This window comes from Stenella coeruleoalba (genome assembly GCF_951394435.1).
Source record: "Stenella coeruleoalba genome assembly, chromosome: X".
Taxonomy (NCBI): domain Eukaryota; kingdom Metazoa; phylum Chordata; class Mammalia; order Artiodactyla; family Delphinidae; genus Stenella; species Stenella coeruleoalba.
This window is the reverse complement of record NC_137152.1, coordinates 37,355,377-37,373,559: the sequence shown is the minus strand read 5'-3', so window position 1 is coordinate 37,373,559 and position 18,183 is coordinate 37,355,377.

Below are 18,183 nucleotides of genomic sequence, written 5' to 3'. Positions count from 1 at the left end.
AGTCGAAAACTTACCTAACATGGGAAAGGAAATAGCCACCCAAGTCCAGGAATCACAGAGAGTCCCAGGCAGGATAAACCCAAGGAGAAACATGCAGAGACACATAGTAATCAAACTGACAAAAATTAAAGACAAAGAAAAATTATTGAAACCAACAAGGGAAAAATGACAACATACAAGGGAACTCCCATAAGGTTAACAGCTGATTTCTCAGCAGAAACTCTACAAGACAGAAGGGAGTGGCATGATATACTTAAAGTGATGAAAGGGAAGAACCTACAACAAAGATTACTCTACCTGGCAAAGATCTCATTCAGATTCAATGGAGAAATCAAAAGCTTTACAGACAAGCAAAAGCTAAGAGAATTCAGCACCACCAAACCAGCTCCACAACAAATGCTAAAGGAACTTCTCTAAGTGGGAAACACAAGAGAAGAAAAGGACCTACAAAAACAAACCCATAACAATTAAGAAAATGGCAATAGGAACATACATATCGATAATTACCTTAAACATGAATGGATTAAATGCTCCAACCAAAAGACACAGGCTCATTGAATGGACACAAAAACAAGACCCATGTATATACTGTCAACAAGAGACCCACTTCAGACCTAGGGACACATACAGACTGAAAGTGAGGGGATGGAAAAAGATATTCCATACAAATGGAAATCAAAAGAAAGTTGGAGTAGCAATACTCATATCAGATAAAATAGACTTTAAAATAAAAAATGTTACAAGAGACGAGGAAGGACACTACATAATGATCAAGGGATCAATCCAAGAAGAAGATATAACAATTATAAATATATATGCACCCAACATAGGAGCACCTGAATATATAAGGCAACTGCTAACATCTATGAAAGAGGAAATCGACAGTAACACAATAACAGTGGGGGAATTTAACACCTCACTTACACCAATGGACAGATCATCCAAAGAGAAAATCAATAAGGAAACACAAGTTTTAAATGACACAATAGACCAGATAGATTAAATTGATATTTATAGGACATTCCGTCCAAAAACAACAGATTACACTTTCTTCTCAAGTGCGCATGGAACATTCTCCAGGATTGATCACATCTTGGGTCACAAATCAAGCCTTGGTAAATTTAAGAAAATTGAAATTGTATCAAGCATCTTTTCTAACCACAACGCTATGAGATTAGAAATCAATTACAGGGGAAAAAAACGTAAAAAACACAAACACATGGAGGCTAAACAATACGTTGCTAAATAACCAAGAGGTCACTGAAGAAATCAAAGAGGAAATAAAAAAATACCTAGAGACAAATTCCAATGAAAACACAACAGTCCAAAACCTATGGGATGCAGCAAAATCAGTTCTAAGAGGGAAGTTTATAGCAATACAATCCTACGTCAAGAAACAAGAAAAATCTCAAACAAACAATCTAACCTTACACCTAAAAGAACTAGAGAAAGAAGAACAAACAAAACCCGAAGTTAGTAGAAGGAAAGAAATCATAAAGTTCAGAGCAGAAATAAATGAAATAGAAACAAAGAAAACAATAGCAAAGATCAATAAAAGTAAAATCTGGCTCTTTGAGAAGATAAACAAAAATAGATAAACCATTAGCCAGACTCATCAAGAAAAAAAGGGAGAGGATATAAATCAATAAAATTAGAAATGAAAAAGGAGAAGTTACAACTGACACTGCAGAAATACAAAGCATCTTAAGAGACTACTACAAACGACTATATGCCAATAAAATGGACAACCACGAAGAAATGGACAAATTCTTAGAAAGGTATAACCTTCCAAGACTGAACCCGGAAGAAATAGAAAATATGAACAGACCAATCACAAGTAATGAAATTGAAACTGGATTAAAAATCTTCCAACAAACAAAAGTCCAGGACCAGATGGCTTCACAGGCGAATTCTACCAAACATTTAGAGAAGAGCTAACACCCATCCTTCTCAAACTCTTCCAAATAATTGCAGAGGAAGGAAGACTCCCAAACTCATTCTATGAGGCCACAATCACGCTGATACCAAAAACAGACAAAGACACTACAAAAAAAGAAAATTATAGACCAATATCACTGATTAATATAGATGCAAAAGTCCTCAAGAAAATACTAGCAATCAGAATCCAACAACACATTAAAAGGATCATACACCATGATCAAGTGGGATTTATCCCAGGGATGCAAGGATTCTTCAGTATACACAAATCAATCAATAGGATACACCATATTAAAAATTGAAGGAGAAAATCCATATGATCATCTCAATAGATGCAGAAAAAGCTTTTGACAAAATTCAACACCCATTTATGATAAAAACCCTCCAGAAAATGGGCATAGAGGGAACCTACCTCAACATAATAAAGTCCATACATGACAAACCCACAGCAAACATCACTCTCAATGGTGAAAAACTGAAAGCATTTCCTCTAAGATCAGGAACAAGACAAGGATGTCCACTCTCACTACTATTATTCAAAACAGTTTTGGAAGTCTTAGCCATGGTGATCAGAGAGAAAAAGAAATAACAGGAATATAAATTGGAAAAGAAGAAGTAAAACTGTCACTGTTTGCAGATGACATGATACTATACATAAAGAATCCTAAAGATGCTACCAGAAGACTACTAGAGCTAAACAATGAATTTGGTAAAGTTGCAGGATACAAAATTAATGCACAGAAATCTCTTGCATTCCTATACACTATGATGAAAAATCTGAAAGAGAAATTAAGGAAACACTCCCATTTACCATTGCAACAAAAAAAATTAAATACCTAGGAATAAACCTACCTAGAGAGACAAAAGACCTGTATGCAGAAAACTATAAGACACTGATGAAAGAAATTAAAGATGATACCAACAGATGGAGAGATATACCATGTTCTTGGATTGGAAGAATCAATATTGTGAAAATGACTATACTACTCAAAGCAATCTACAGGTCCAATGCAATCCCTATAAAATTACCAATGGCAGTTTTACAGAACTAGAACAAAAAATCTTAAAATTTGTATGGAGACACAAAAGACCCCGAATAGCCAAAGCAGTCTTGACAGGAAAAAATGGAGCTGGAGGAATCAGACTCCCTGACTTCATATTATGCTACAAAGTTACAGTAATCAAGATAATATGGTACTGGCACAAAAACAGAAATATAGATCAATGGAAAAGGATAGAGAGCTTAGAGATAAACCCACACACCTATGGTCAACTAATCTATGACAAAGGAGGCAAGGATATACAATGGAGAAAAGACAGTCTCTTCAATAAATGGTGGTGGGAAAACTGGACAGCTGCATGTAAAAGAATAAAATTAGAACACTCTCTAACACCATACACAAAAATAAAGTCAAAATAGATTAGAGACCTAAATGTAAGACTGGACACTATAAAACTCTTAGAGGAAAACGTAGGAAGAAGAACACTCTTTGACATAAATCACAGCAAGATCTTTTTTGATCCACCTCCTAGAGTAATGGAAATAAAAACAAAAATAAACAGATATGACTTAATGAAACTTAAAAGCTTTTACACAGCAAAGGAAACCATAAACAAGACAAAAAGACAACCCTCAGAATGGGAGAAAATATTTGCAAATGAATCAATGGAGAAAGGATGAATCTCCAAAATATATAAACAGCTCATGCAGCTCAATATTAAAGAAACAAACAACCCAATCCAAAAATGGGCAGAAGACCTAAATAGACATTTCTCCAAAGAAGACATACAGATGGCCAAGAAGCACATGAAAAGCTGCTCAACATCACTAATTATTAGAGAAATGCAAATCAAAACTACAATGAGGTATCACCCCACACCAGTTAGAATGGGCATCACCAGAAAATCTACAAACAACAAATGCTGGAGAGGGTGTGGAGAAAAGGGAACCCTCTTGCACTGTTGGTGGGAATGTATATTGATACAGTCACTATGGGGAAGAGTATGGAGGTTCCTTAAAAAACTAAAAATAAAATTACCATATGACCCAGCAATCCCACTACTGGGCATACCCAGAGAAAAGCATAATTCAAAAAGATACATGCACCCCGATGTTCATTGCAGCACTATTTACAATAGCCAGGTCATGGAAGCAACCTAAATGCCCATTGATAGACAAATGGATAAAGAAGATGTGGGAAAAAAAAAAAGATGTGGTACGTATATACAACGGTATATTACTCAGCCATAAAAAAAGAATGAAATTGGGTCATTTGTAGAGATGTGGATGAATCTAGAGCATATCATACAGAGTGAAATAAGTCAGAAAGAGAAAGATAAATATCATATATTAACGCATATATGTGGAACCTAGAAAAATGGTACAGATGAACCAGTTTGCTGGGCAGAAATAGAGACACAGATGTAGCGAACAAATGTATAGACACCAAGGGGGGAAGTGGCGGGGGGGTGTGATGAATTGGGAGATTGGGATTGACATATATACATCAATAAGTATAAAATGGATAACTAATAAGAACCTGCTGTATAAAAAAATAAATAGAAAAAGAAAGTACACAACACCCCTATGAAGCAAGACAAAAAAAAAATTCAAGCTAAATCTAATCCAGCATCTAGATCTAGCTCATGTTTACAAGAAATACTACAAAGAATGGGAGAAAATTTAAAACGCATTATGATGAAAATAGTCAGCTGAATCCAGGTTGTGAACCGTTGTACAGGGCAAATAATAATTCTCCACCAAATCGATTTCATTAAAGAAGTGAGAGGACTGCTATGACTTGAGACATAACAGCCAAATACAAGGTGTGAACCTTCTTCTATACCCCTGCCTTATTCACTCCGGATTATTTTGAAGAAAATTGCAGACATACTATTATTTCTTCTTAAATATTTTTAATGTTACTTTCCCAAATAAGAATGCCTTTGAAAATAATTATTGTAATATCATTACCACATCTAAAAATCTGACAATTCCAGATTAATGGCAAGTATCCAGTGTTCAAATTTTCCCAGTTGTCTCATATATATTTTAATGAATTGTTTGAATCAGAAAGTACATATGGCTCATAGATTATAATTGGTTGATATATTTCTTAAATTTCTTCATCTATATGCTCTTCATTTACCTCTTTTATCCCTTCTTGCATGTATTTGTTGATTAAAAGAGATAGTCTTGAAGAAGTTCCAAATGAATGTATTTGGAATGAATTTCCAATTGCACTCCAGGGTGTTATTTTACATGTTCCTCTGTTCCCTATATTTCTGGTAAATCAGTGGTTAGGTCTAAAGTCATATCTTCGATATCTCTTGAGTTCAGTTCCAGACCACCACAATAAAATGAATATCGCAATAAAGCGAGTCACCTGAATTTTTGGTTTCCCAGTGCATACAAAAATCATGTTTAGGGCTTCCCTGGTGGTGCAGTGGTTGAGAGTCCGCCTGCCGATGCAGGGGACACGGGTTCATGTCCCGGTCCGGGAAGACCCCACATGCCATGGAGTGGCTGGGCCCATGAGCCATGGCCGCTGAGCCTGCGCATCCGGAGCCTGTGCTCCACAACGGGAGAGGCCACAACAGTGAGAGACCTGCATACCGCAAAAAAAAAAAAAAAAAAAAAAAGAATATCCATGAAGAAAGATAATTATTTTTAAAGGTACCAAATGAAAATTTTGGAGTTGAAAAGTACAATAACTGAAATGAAAATTTCAGTATAGGATCTCAAAAGCAGATTTGACCTGGTAGAAAAAAGAATCAGTGAATTGTAGATCAATAGAGGTTGTCTAACTTGAAGAACAGGAAAAAAAGAATGAAGAAAAATGAAGAGAGCCTCAGAGACCTATAGGACAACATTAAGTGTACAAACATACCTGTAATAGGAGTCTCAGAAAGAGAAGAGAATGAATAGGGAAAAAAATATTTGAAAAATAATGTCCACTTACTTCCTAAATTTGATGAAAAACATTAACCTACTCATCCAACAAGCTCAACAAACTCTAAGAAGGGAAAACACAAACAGATCCACACCTAAACACACCATAGTTAAATTGTTGAAAGACAAAGAGAAAACCTAGAAACTGACAAGAAAAAAATCACACAAAAAAGGAATCACAATACAATTAAAGCTGACATGTCATCAGAAACAATGCAGGGCAGACGGCAATAGAATAATATTTAAAGTGCTGAAAGAAAAACACTGTCAATCAATAACTCTATATCAAATATGTGCTTCAAAATGAAGGCAAACTATCTCTGCCCATTCATGTCATTGTAGTTTCAGAGGAGGCTGAATGGGAAGCCAAGATTTTCATTCCCACTCTGCAGTAATGAAGCTACACCCCTTGTGATGCCCCAGACACCTAGACACTCCGTAAGGAACCTGGACTCCCACACCCAGCAGTAACAAAGATCTTACCCACTGGTGTCAATGGAGGCCATGTGGGAAGCAGCAATGAGACCCTGACCCCTTCCTAGCCAGGGCAGTGTCAGCAAAGGCCTAGTGGGTAGTATTAACTCCCACCTCTACCCAGCAATAATAAGGTACCCCCACCAGGGTATCAACAGAGGCTATGGGGGGAACTAGGACTTTGACCACTACCTGGCAGTAATGAGGCAATACTCCCTTTTTGCTGTCAGCACAGTATCTCATATCATAATACCCACAAGTGAAGGATGCAATGGAAAATCACTCGTAATACCAAGAATGAGGAAAATCCTATGTTGAATGAAAAAAACAAACAACAGATGCCAACACCAAGACAATACAGATGTTAGAATTATCTGACAAGGATTTTAAAGCAGCCATCATAAAAATGCTTGTTACGAACACACTTGAAACAAATGAAAAAACAGAGAATCTAAGCATAAGCAAAGAAACAAAAGATACATAGAAAACCCAAACAGAAATTTTATAACTGAAAAATACAATAACTGAATTTAAAAAGCTCAATGGATGGGTTCAAAAACAGAATGGAGAGGACAGAGGAAAGAATCAGTGAACCCGAAAATAGAACAATAGAAAATACCTAATCTGAACATCAGAGAAAAAATAGATTGAAAACAATGAGTAGAGCCTCAGGGACCAGTAGAACATAAACTCCAACATTTGTGTCATCAAAGTCCTGGAAGGAGAGGCGAAAGAGGGCAGGGCTGGAAAAGTATTTGAAAAAGTAATGCCCGAAATTTTGCCATATTTGGTGAAAAATATAAACCTACAGATTCAAGAGGCTGAGCAAACTCTAAACAGAATAAATCTAAAGAAACCCATGCCTGGACATACCATTGTCAAACTTCTGAAAAACTAAACACAAAAATTCTTGAAAGCAAAGAGAGAGAAACAATACTTTATATGTGTGGGAAAACAATTTGGATGACAGTGAATCTCTCATCAGAAAACGTGGAGACCAGAAGGAATTGGCATAACATTTTTCAAGTGATGAAGTAAAAAAAAATGTCAACCAAGAAGTCTTTAACCAGCAAAAATACGCTTTAGGAATAAAAGGGAAATCAAGGCATTCTCAGATGAAAATATCTTAGAGAATTTGTCACCTGCAGACCTACTTTGAAAGTATGGCTAAAGGAAATCCTTGTAACAGAAAAGTAATGAAAAAAGGAATCTTGGAGCACCAGAATGGAAGTCAGAACAACTGAAGGAGTAAAACAGGGGTAAATAAAATAGAGTTGATTTCTCTTGAGTTTTCTAAATCATGTTTGATGGTTGAAGCAAAAATTATAATATTGTTTGATGTGGTTTTCAATGTGTGTAGAGGAAATACTTAATATTATAAAAGGAGGAGGATAAAGGGACTTAAATGGATGTAAGGACTTTACATTTTACTCTACTGGCAAAATAGGGGAAAATGTGGTATATACACACAATGGAATATTATTCAGCCATAAAAAGGAATAAAATACAAATAAAATACAAATAAATGTTACATAAAAATGAATAAAATACAAATAAATGTTAAATGAATGAACCTTGAAAACATCATGCTAAATGAAAGAAGCCAGATACAAAAGCTCGCATATTGTATGTTTCCATTTATATGAAATGTCTAGAATATGCATCTCTACAGAAACAGGAAATAAATTTGTGGTTGCTTAGGGCTGGAGTGGACTGAAGAATGGGCACTTTCTTCGATTTGGGGTGATGAAAATGTTTGAAAATTAAATTGTGGTGATGTTGCACAACTCTGTGAATATACTAAAAACCATTGAATTGTACATTTCAAATGTGTGGATTTTATTGCATATGAATTATATCTCAATAAAGCTGTTTTTTAAAGCATCGTAAACTTAAGTGTAAAACATAACACTACAAAACTTTTAGAATAAAATATAGGAGAAAATCTTTGGGAGCTAGGCTTGTGAAGATATAACACCAAAAGCATGATCCAAAAAGAAAAATAATCAATAACTTGGACTCCAAAAATTAAAACCTTTTGCTCCACAGAAGACCCCATTAAGAGGACAAAAAGACAATTGGAGAAAATATTTGCAAACCATATGTATGACAAAGGATTTGTATCTAGAGTATGTAAAGAACTCTGAAAATTCAAAAGATTTTTTTTAAAAAAAACAAAACCAAGCCAATTAGAAAATGAGCAAAGGATGTGAAAAGACATTTCACCAGAGAGAATATACGAATGACAAACAAGCACAGGAAAAGATGTTCCACATCTTCAGCTATCAGGGAAATGCAAACTAAGGCCACAATGAGATATCACTACACACCTATTAGAATGGCTAAAATTGTTAAAATAGTGACAACACCAAATGCTAGAGAGGATGCAGATAAACTGGGTCACTCATACATTGCTGGTGGGACTATAAAATATTACAGCCACTCTGGAAAATAGTTTGGCAGTTTCTTAAAGAAATTCAACATTACTACCATGCAACCCAACAATAGCATTCCTGGACATTTAACCTAGAGACATAAAAACTTAAATCCACACAAAAATATGTACACAATTGTTCATAGCAACCTTATTAGTAATAGCCAAAAATTGGACACAGATGTAAAGGACAAATGTATGGATACCGAGGGGGAAAGGGATGGGATGGGAGGAATTGGGAGACTGGGATTGACACATATACACTATTGATAATATGTATAAAATAGACAATTGAGGGGAACATACTGTATAGTACAGGGAACTCTACTTAATGCACTGTGGTGTCCTAAATAGGAGGGAAATCCAAAAGGGAGGGGATATATGTATATGTATATGTATGGCTGTGCAGTAGAAGCTAACACAACATTGTAAAGCAACTATACACCAATAAAAATTAATTTTAAAAAACAAAAACAAAAATTGGAAACAACCTAAATGTCCCTCAATAGGTGAATGGTTAAACACCCTGTAATACATCCATACCATGGAATACTACTCATCAACAAAAAGAAGGAGCTATTGATACCTGCAAAACTTGGATGGATCTCCAGGGCATTATGCTGAGAGAAAAAAAATAAAGCTCAAAAGGACACATACTGTATAATTCCATTTATAAAACATTCTCGAAATTATAGAAATGGAAAACAGATTAGTGGTTGCCAGGAGTTAAGAGATATTAGGAAGGGGTGGTGTGTGACTATGAAAGGGTAGCATGAGGCAGATAATTTCAGTGAGTGAATATTTTTGTATCCTGATTGTTGTAGAGGTTATTGAATCTGCACATGTAATAAAACAGCATAGAACTATCTATATACACACATCATACTGATGTCAGTTTCCTTTGTTCAATATTGTACTATAGTTATGTAAGATTTAACCATTGCAGGAAACTGGATAAACGTGCACAGGACCTCTCTGTGATATTTCTGCAAATTCTAGTGAAACTACAATTATTTTAAAATTTCAAAAATTTAATGAAGACAAAGTACATTTCTAGAGAAACAAAGACTAAGAGAATTCTTTGCTGGGTGGTCTGTCTGGCTTACAAGAAATCGTAAAAGAAGTTTTAGAATTTTATTTGTAAACTTTATTATTTTGAGGCCATGTTGTTGGGTACATACAGGTCCTGGATTATAACTTTCTGGTGAATAGTTCATGTTCTCTTGTACAGATGTACCTTAATTAGACCCGTCCACCATTGATGGACATTTAGGTTGTTTCTAATATTTTGCTAATACACACGATGCTGCCATGCATATTCTGGTTGTACTTCAATACATAATGGTGCTAATATACCTGTAGGATAAATTCCTAGAAGTGGAATTTCTGGATCAAAGAGTTAGGTGTACTTTAAACTAGTTAAAGATATTCTAGATGAAAAAGTTCTGGAAATGGATGGTGGTGATGGTTGCAGAACAGTGTGAATGTACTTAATGCTACTGAAGTACACTTAAAAATAGTTAAAATGGTAAATTTTATCTTAGGTATATTTTACAATAAACAAAATTTTAAAAATTCAAATATATATATATTCCTCTGTTTACGCCCCAAACAGCATGTAACAATATTTGCTTTCCCACATAGCTGTCAAGTGCGGCCAACGTGGAGATGAGCCTGTCAGACTCCTCTTCAAGAAAGGACTCATTGCCCAGCTTCGAGAGGTATGGTTACTTGAGAGTCTCCAGTTGTTAGCTCTGCTGCGGTTCACCTCAGCTTTAGTGCCAAGGTCCCACTATCCCCAGCCAATTACTGAGCAATGAGGTGGTTCAAAGTGTGAGGCAGGACTCCTCTAACAGGTAATCTTTGCTCTGGAGCTCCTCGTTCGGCTAGCTGCAAATTTGTCAGGCTGGCATCATGGTCTGACAGCTTCCAATCCTGCCCAATCTTCCTTCCCCCCTTTTTCTTTCACAGGTGTTACTGCCCAATAAACCTGCACTTCTAACTCCATCTCAGCATCTACTTCCCAGAGAACTTAAGCTGTGACACCAACAGTATATAGCTGACCCTTGAAGAACACAGGGTTTGGGGTGCTCCCCATAAGAATCCACATATAACTTTTGACTTCCCTAAAACTTACCTACTAATAGCCTACTGTTGACCAGAAGCCTTACTGATAAGGCAAACAGTCGATAAACACATATTTTGTATGTTATATGTATTATATACTGTATCGTTACAATAAAGTAAGCTAGAGAAAAGAAAATGATATTAATAAAATCATAAGAAAGAGAAAATACATTTATAGTACTGTACTGTATTTATTGATAAGTTTAAATCATCTGTTTACAAGATGAATCGTCTGTCAGTACCTACATCAATATTGCCTTATATGATACAAAGCACTGTAGGGACTTCCCTGGTGGTCCAGTGGCTAAGACTGCACGCTCCCAATGCAGGGGGCCTGGGTTCGATCCCTAGTCAGGGAACTAGATCCCACGTGCTGCAACTAAAGATCCCACACGCCACAACTAAGACCCGGTGCAGCCAAATAAATAAAGAAACATTAAAAACAGAACACTGTAGATGTTATCTGTATTACTAACACTAGACATCAAAAATGAAAAGATAATGTGAAAAAGATATTCATATTTATTTATAGTTATGTTTCATGCATTGATAGTGAAGAAGCACAATATGATTGCTTTATGATAGGCTAGTATAACTGATACAATTGTTTCACAGTAGCCTAGCCTATACACTAATAAATGAATCATTATAAAATTTTTATGGCATACAGTATTTGTCATATTCATAATACAATATTAGAAACACTGTTACTTTTTTATTTTTACTTTTTAAAAATTTTTTAATTAATTTTTATTGGAGTATAGTTGATTTACAATGTTGTGTTAGTTTCTGCTGTACAGCAAAGTGAATCAGTTATACATATACATATATCCACTCTTTTTTAGATTCTATTCCCATATAGGCCATTACAGAGTATTGAGTAGAGTTCCCTGTGCTATACAGTAGGTTCTTATTAGTTATCTATTTTATATATAGTAGTGTGTATATGTCAATCCCAATCTCCCAATTTAGAAACAAGTTTACTGTTAAAAAACCAACAGTTACCTGTGATTATAGGCTGATACTCAGTTTCTCCAACTGAGAGAGGAGAGAGGAATACTGTATGGTAATGTTATTCTTTGAAAGCAAAGTTATAAAACAGTAAGAAAACTAACACTATTAGTTTTATATTTATATCACTCATCTTATGCCTGTGTAGGGATAGACCAGTATCTACATATATTTTACACATTCATGATATACCTTTTTCTTAATTTTTTCAATATTTCTAGGCTACATGTTTCATCTGCAAGTTTTTTCAAATTGTCGCAAATCTCCAAAAAATTTTCCAATATATTTATTGGACCCATGCAGATCAAACCCTAATCCTGTTGTTCAAGGGTCAACTGTATTACAAATCTTTCTGGTCTTTTCCAACCTGATAGATGAAAAACAGCATTTCATATCTTTATCTTGCATTTCTCTTTTATGACTTAGGATGAACACATTTTCATGTATTTAAAAGTGATTCGTGGGACTTCCCTGGTGGTCTAGTGGCTAAGGCTCTGTGCTCCCAATTGCAGGGAGCTCAGGTTCAATCCCTGGTCAGGGAACTAGATCCCAAATGCATGCCGCAACTAAGAGTTTGCATGCCACAACTAAAGATCCTGCATGCTGCAACTAAAGGTCCCGCATGCTGCAACAAAGATTGAAGATCTCGTGTGCTGCAACTAAGACCCGGCACAGCCAAATAAATAAATAAATAAAATTATAAATAAATAAAAGTGATTTGTATATCTATGAATTGTCTCTGTCTAGTTCCTTTTAAATTATTGGCCTTTTATATTGATTTGTAAGAGCTCTTTATATATTAAGTAAACTAGCCATTGATTGTATCTCTTGCAAATTTTTCTTCACATTTGTCATTTGGCTTTAAGGCTTTTTAAGTTAATCATGCATACATTAATTTTATGCACACAATGTATCAATATATTCTCTCATGACTTGAGAATTTTATGTCATGATTAGAAAGGACTTCACTCTGAGAGAATAATAAAAGATTCTTCCATTTATTTCCTTCTAGCACACTCATAGTTTTATTTTTACATTTAAATCTTTAATCCATCTGGAATTCATTTTAGTGCAGGAAGTGAAGGAGAGTTCTAATTTTATAGTTTCCTGCTGAGTGCCATGAAATATTTCCTTCTGCTGATGAACTGGTATGCTTTTCCTTCATAAACAATACAAATCACATAACTGATGAAAGAAATTTTCACATTCTGACTTACTTCACTCTGTATGACAGACTCTAGGTCTATCCACCTCACTACAAATAACTCAATTTTGTTTCTTTTTATGGCCGAGTAATATTGCACTGTATATATGTGCCACATCTTCTTTATCCATTCATCTGTCGATGGACACTTAGTTTGCTTCCATGTCCTGGCTATTGTAAATAGTGCTGCAATGAACATTATGGTACACGTCTCTTTTTGAATTATGGTTTTAAGTCAGAAAGAGAAAAACAAATACCGTATGCTAACACATATATATGGAATCTAAAAAAAAATGGTTCTGTTGAACCTAGGGGCAGGACAGGAATAAAGACGCAGAGGTAGAGAATGGACTTGAGGACACGGGGAGGGGGAAGGGTAAGCTGGGACAAAGTGAAAGAGTAGCATTGACATATATACACTACCAAATGTAAAATAGATAGCTAGTGGGAAGCAGCTGTATAGCACGGGGAGATCAGCTCCGTGCTTTCTGACCACCTAGAGGGGTGGGATAGGGAGTGTGGGAGGGAGACGCAAGAGGGAGGGGATGTGGGGATATATGTATACATATAGCTGATTCACTTTGTTATACAGCAGAAACTAACACAACATTGTAAAGCAATTATACTCCAATAAAGATGTTAAAAAAGAAAAAGAAATTTTCACATATTGAGGTATAGGGAAGTCATCCTGGCATATACATAAGTTAACTTGAATTTTATGCTAACTAAAACTGCCTGTGGCCTATCAAACTTATATTGTGCATCTGCTTTAATTATTAGGGAAAAGGGTGCATTGACCAGCAGTAAAAAATGTCCATGTTAAAGATAAAGATTAAATGCCTCCCCTCCTGGGTTGCCAATGGTTGTATTCCAATGTTTAAGACGCCCTTCCCAGGTGTCAAGGCTGTACTGACTCATTCTGTACGTGCTGATCTGTTTCTTTTTTTTTTAACTTTGAAGGAAGTATCCCTGACTTGTTTGATGTTCTTTCTTCTGACATGATATAAAACCAAGCTTCTCCGGAGCAGTTCCTCAGAGTTATCTGAGAGAGACTGCCTTCCAGGCTAGAGTCCTCAATTTGGCTCAAATAAAACTCTTTTCTATTCCTATTATATTTAGATTGTTTAATGATTATTTTCATCGACATAACTAACCCAATTTCCTTTTTGCTATGGCTGTGGGAAGATCAGAGAAAAATTCACAGCTATGCACAGATGTGAATTTCATACCTACTTCCCAATCTTCTTTGATGTTAATCTTTTACTTGCTTTATATTTTCTGTGATCCTACCTTTACTTTTCAATTTAATGGGATGTATTTTTATCAGGTTCCAAATATCCAGTGGAAAATAAAGTAGGTAGTGAATGAACAAATGAGCTATAACTCACCTGGGCCTCAGTTATTTCTTACTCTTCTTGGGTAAAGGCAAAGGCAGAGATCTCTAAGTCAGAGCTGGGGGAGGTTAGGGAATAGGAGGTTGGACGGGAGGAAGAGAAAATATAAATAGAGATATAAGAGCCTCATATCTCCCAGAAGCCTGAAAACGCCCACCCATAAGCCAGTAAGAGGTCACAAGTTGAAGCCAGGGAGGCCCGTGTGCTTATTATAGTCCCAACCTATGTATTGGTGACTGACATGATTGTATAGAGCTAGGATTGGCAAACTTTTTCTGTAACGGGCCAGATAGTAAATTCTTTAGAATTTTTAGGCCATATGGTCTCTTTGGCAACTACTCAACTCTGCCATTGTAGTGATGACAAATTGAAATTATAATGGAGTAATCACAGTTCAGACATACAAAAAATGGAGTCAGGCAGCTGTTGGGGATCTGGTCTCAGACACATCCCTGCACCACTGAGAACTTGAATTTTCTCTGAACTGTATCAAACTCAAGGACACCAGGGGCCCTTTTCAAAACAATATCTGCTAGCAGCTGCTACTTGCAACCTTGTAGTTTCAAAGTCCCCCCTTGCCGAGTTTTATATCTTGTCAGAACAAAGAATATCAAACAGGTCAGGGTTACATTCCTTCAAAGTTAAAAAAAAAAAAAACAGATCAGCACATGCAGAGCAAGTCAGTATGGCCTTAGCACCGGGGAAGGGAGTCCTATCACTGAAGGAGTACCAGCATTGGCATCCCAGGAAGGGAGGCATTTAATCTTTATCATTAACATGGATATTCTTTACTTCTGGTCAATGCGCCCTTTTCTTTAATAATTAAAACAGATGTACAGTGTAAGTTTGATAAGCCACAAACAGGCTGTTTTGTTTTAGTAAGCATAAAATTCAGGTTAACTCATGTATAAGCCAGAATGACTTCCCCATACCTCAATGTGTGAAAATTTCTTTCATCAAAGTAAATGAATGAGTGTGGCTATGTTTAAAACTTTACTACTATTGGCATTTTTCACAGAACTAGAACAAAAAATTTCGCAATTTGTATGGAAACACAAAAGACCCCAAATAGCCAAAGCAATCTTGAGAACAAAAAAAGGAACTGGAGGAATCAGGCTCCCTGACTTCAGACTATACTACAAAGCTACAGTTATCAAGACAGTATGGTACTGGCACAAAAACAGAAAGATAGATCAATGGAACAGGATAGAAAGCCCAGAGATAAACCCATGCACATATGGACACCTTATCTTTGATAAAGGTGGCAGGAATGTACAGTGGAAAAAGGACAGCCTCTTCAATAAATGGTGCTGGGAAAACTGGACAGGTACATGTAAAAGAATGAAATTAGAACACTCCCTAACACCATACACAAAAATAAGCTCAAAATGGATTAAAGACCTAAATATAAGGCCAGAAACTATCAAACTATTAGAGGAAAACATAGGCAGAACACTCTATGACATAAATCACAGCAAGATTCTTTCTGACCCACCCCCTAGAGTAATGGAAATAAAAACAAAAATAAACAAATGGGACCTAATGAAACTTCAAAGCTTTTGCACAGCAAAGGAAACCATAAACAAGACCAAAAGACAACCCTCAGAATGGGAGAAAATATTTGCAGATGAAGCAACTGACAAAGGATTAATCTCCAAAATTTACAAGCAGCTCATGCAGCTCAACAACAAAAAAACAAACAACCCAATCGAAAAATGGGCAGAAGACCTAAATAGACATTTCTCCAAAGAAGATATACAGACTGCCAACAAACACATGAAAGAATGCTCAACATCATTAATCATTAGAGAAATGCAAATCAAAACTACAATGAGATATCATCTCACACCAGTCAGAATGGCCATCATCAATAAATCTAGAAACAATAAATGCTGGAGAGGGTGTGGAGAAAAGGGAACCCTCTTGCACTGCTGGTGGGAATGTGAATTGGTTCAGCCACTATGGAGAACAGTATGGAGGTTCCTTAAAAAACTACAAATAGAACTACCATATGACCCAGCAATCCCACTACTGGGCATATACCCTGAGAAAACCGAAATTCAAAAAGAGTCATGTACCAAAATGTTCATCGCAGCTCTATTTACAATAGCCCGGAGATGGAAACAACCTAAGTGCCCATCATCGGATGAATGGATAAAGAAGATGTGGCACATATATACAATGGAATATTACTCAGCCATAAAAAGAAACGAAATTGAGCTATTTGTAATGAGGTGGATAGACCTAGAGTCTGTCATACACAGTGAAGTAAGTCAGAAAGAAAAAGACAAATACAGTATGCTAACACATATATATGGAATTTAAGAAAAAAAAATGTCATGAAGAACCTAGGGGTAAGGCAGGAATAAAGACGCAGACCTCCTAGAGAACGGACTTGAGGTTATGGGGAGGGGGAAGGGTGAGCTGTGACGGGGCGAGAGAGAGTCATGGACATATACACACTAACAAACGTAGTAAGGTAGATAGCTAGTGGGAAGCAGCCGCATGGCACAGGGATATTGGCTCGGTGCTCTGTGACAGCCTGGAGGGGTGGGATAGGGAGGGTGGGAGGGAGGGAGACGCAAGAGGGAAGAGATATGGGAACATATGTATATGTATAACTGATTCACTTTGTTATAAAGCAGAAACTAACACACCATTGTAAAGTAATTATACCCCAATAAAGTTGTTAAAAAAAAAAAAAAAACTTTACTACTGGACACTAAAATTTGAATTTCATATAATTTTCACATGTCACAAAGTATTCTTCTTTTAACTTTTTTTCAAGCCTTTAAAAATTGTAAATAGTATTCTTAGCTTGCAGGCAGTAGGAAAACAAGGGTCAGCAAACTGGGGGCCACAGTGTGCTGACCTCGATGTAAAACTTGGATGAGGAAGTTTGTTATTGGGAGTAGGTGTACAATTGTCACTTAACACTTGCTTTACAATACAGTGACCTCCTTTAGATCAATAAATTACAGTTCTAGAAATTTGTCACAAGAAAATAAACATGGTTGCACACAAAATTTTGAAAGCAAAGACTGTTATCTTATCCTGGATTATAACAATGAAAAAAACTGGACACATCCAAACATCGAGGAACAGAAGACTGGATCAAAAATCTGAGGCCATCCAAAAGACAGAATGCTATGCAGCCATGTCAACAATTATTGCGTGGTCTGAAACGAGAGAAAGCAAATGCTATCAAATATTAACATTTGGTGAATCTAAGTGAAGGCTATATTGGTGTTCAGTGCCCACTTTTCTGTAGGTTTGAAATGTAAAAAATAAAGTTGGAAACATTTTTAAAAAGAAAAAAAATGTTTTGGGGGGAATGTAAGTTAATAGACTTGCACAAACCCATCTCCAGCTCATCAGAACTCTGTGCTCTCCATGTTAAGTAAAGATAATAAATGTAACACTTTTTTTCACAAGAAAATGGTATAGCTTAACTCGATAATATTTGTCTAACTACCTAGTGTCTGTTTTGATCAAACTAAATGTAATTGTAACCATATGTAACATGAGAAGATTTACCAAAAAATTTTTTAACTCACAATACTTCCTTTGCAATCATCTTGTTCTAAGGGCAAAGAAAAGCTTGATTTGCTCAGGTTTTGAGTATTTGAAACAAAGCTTGCTTAAAAGA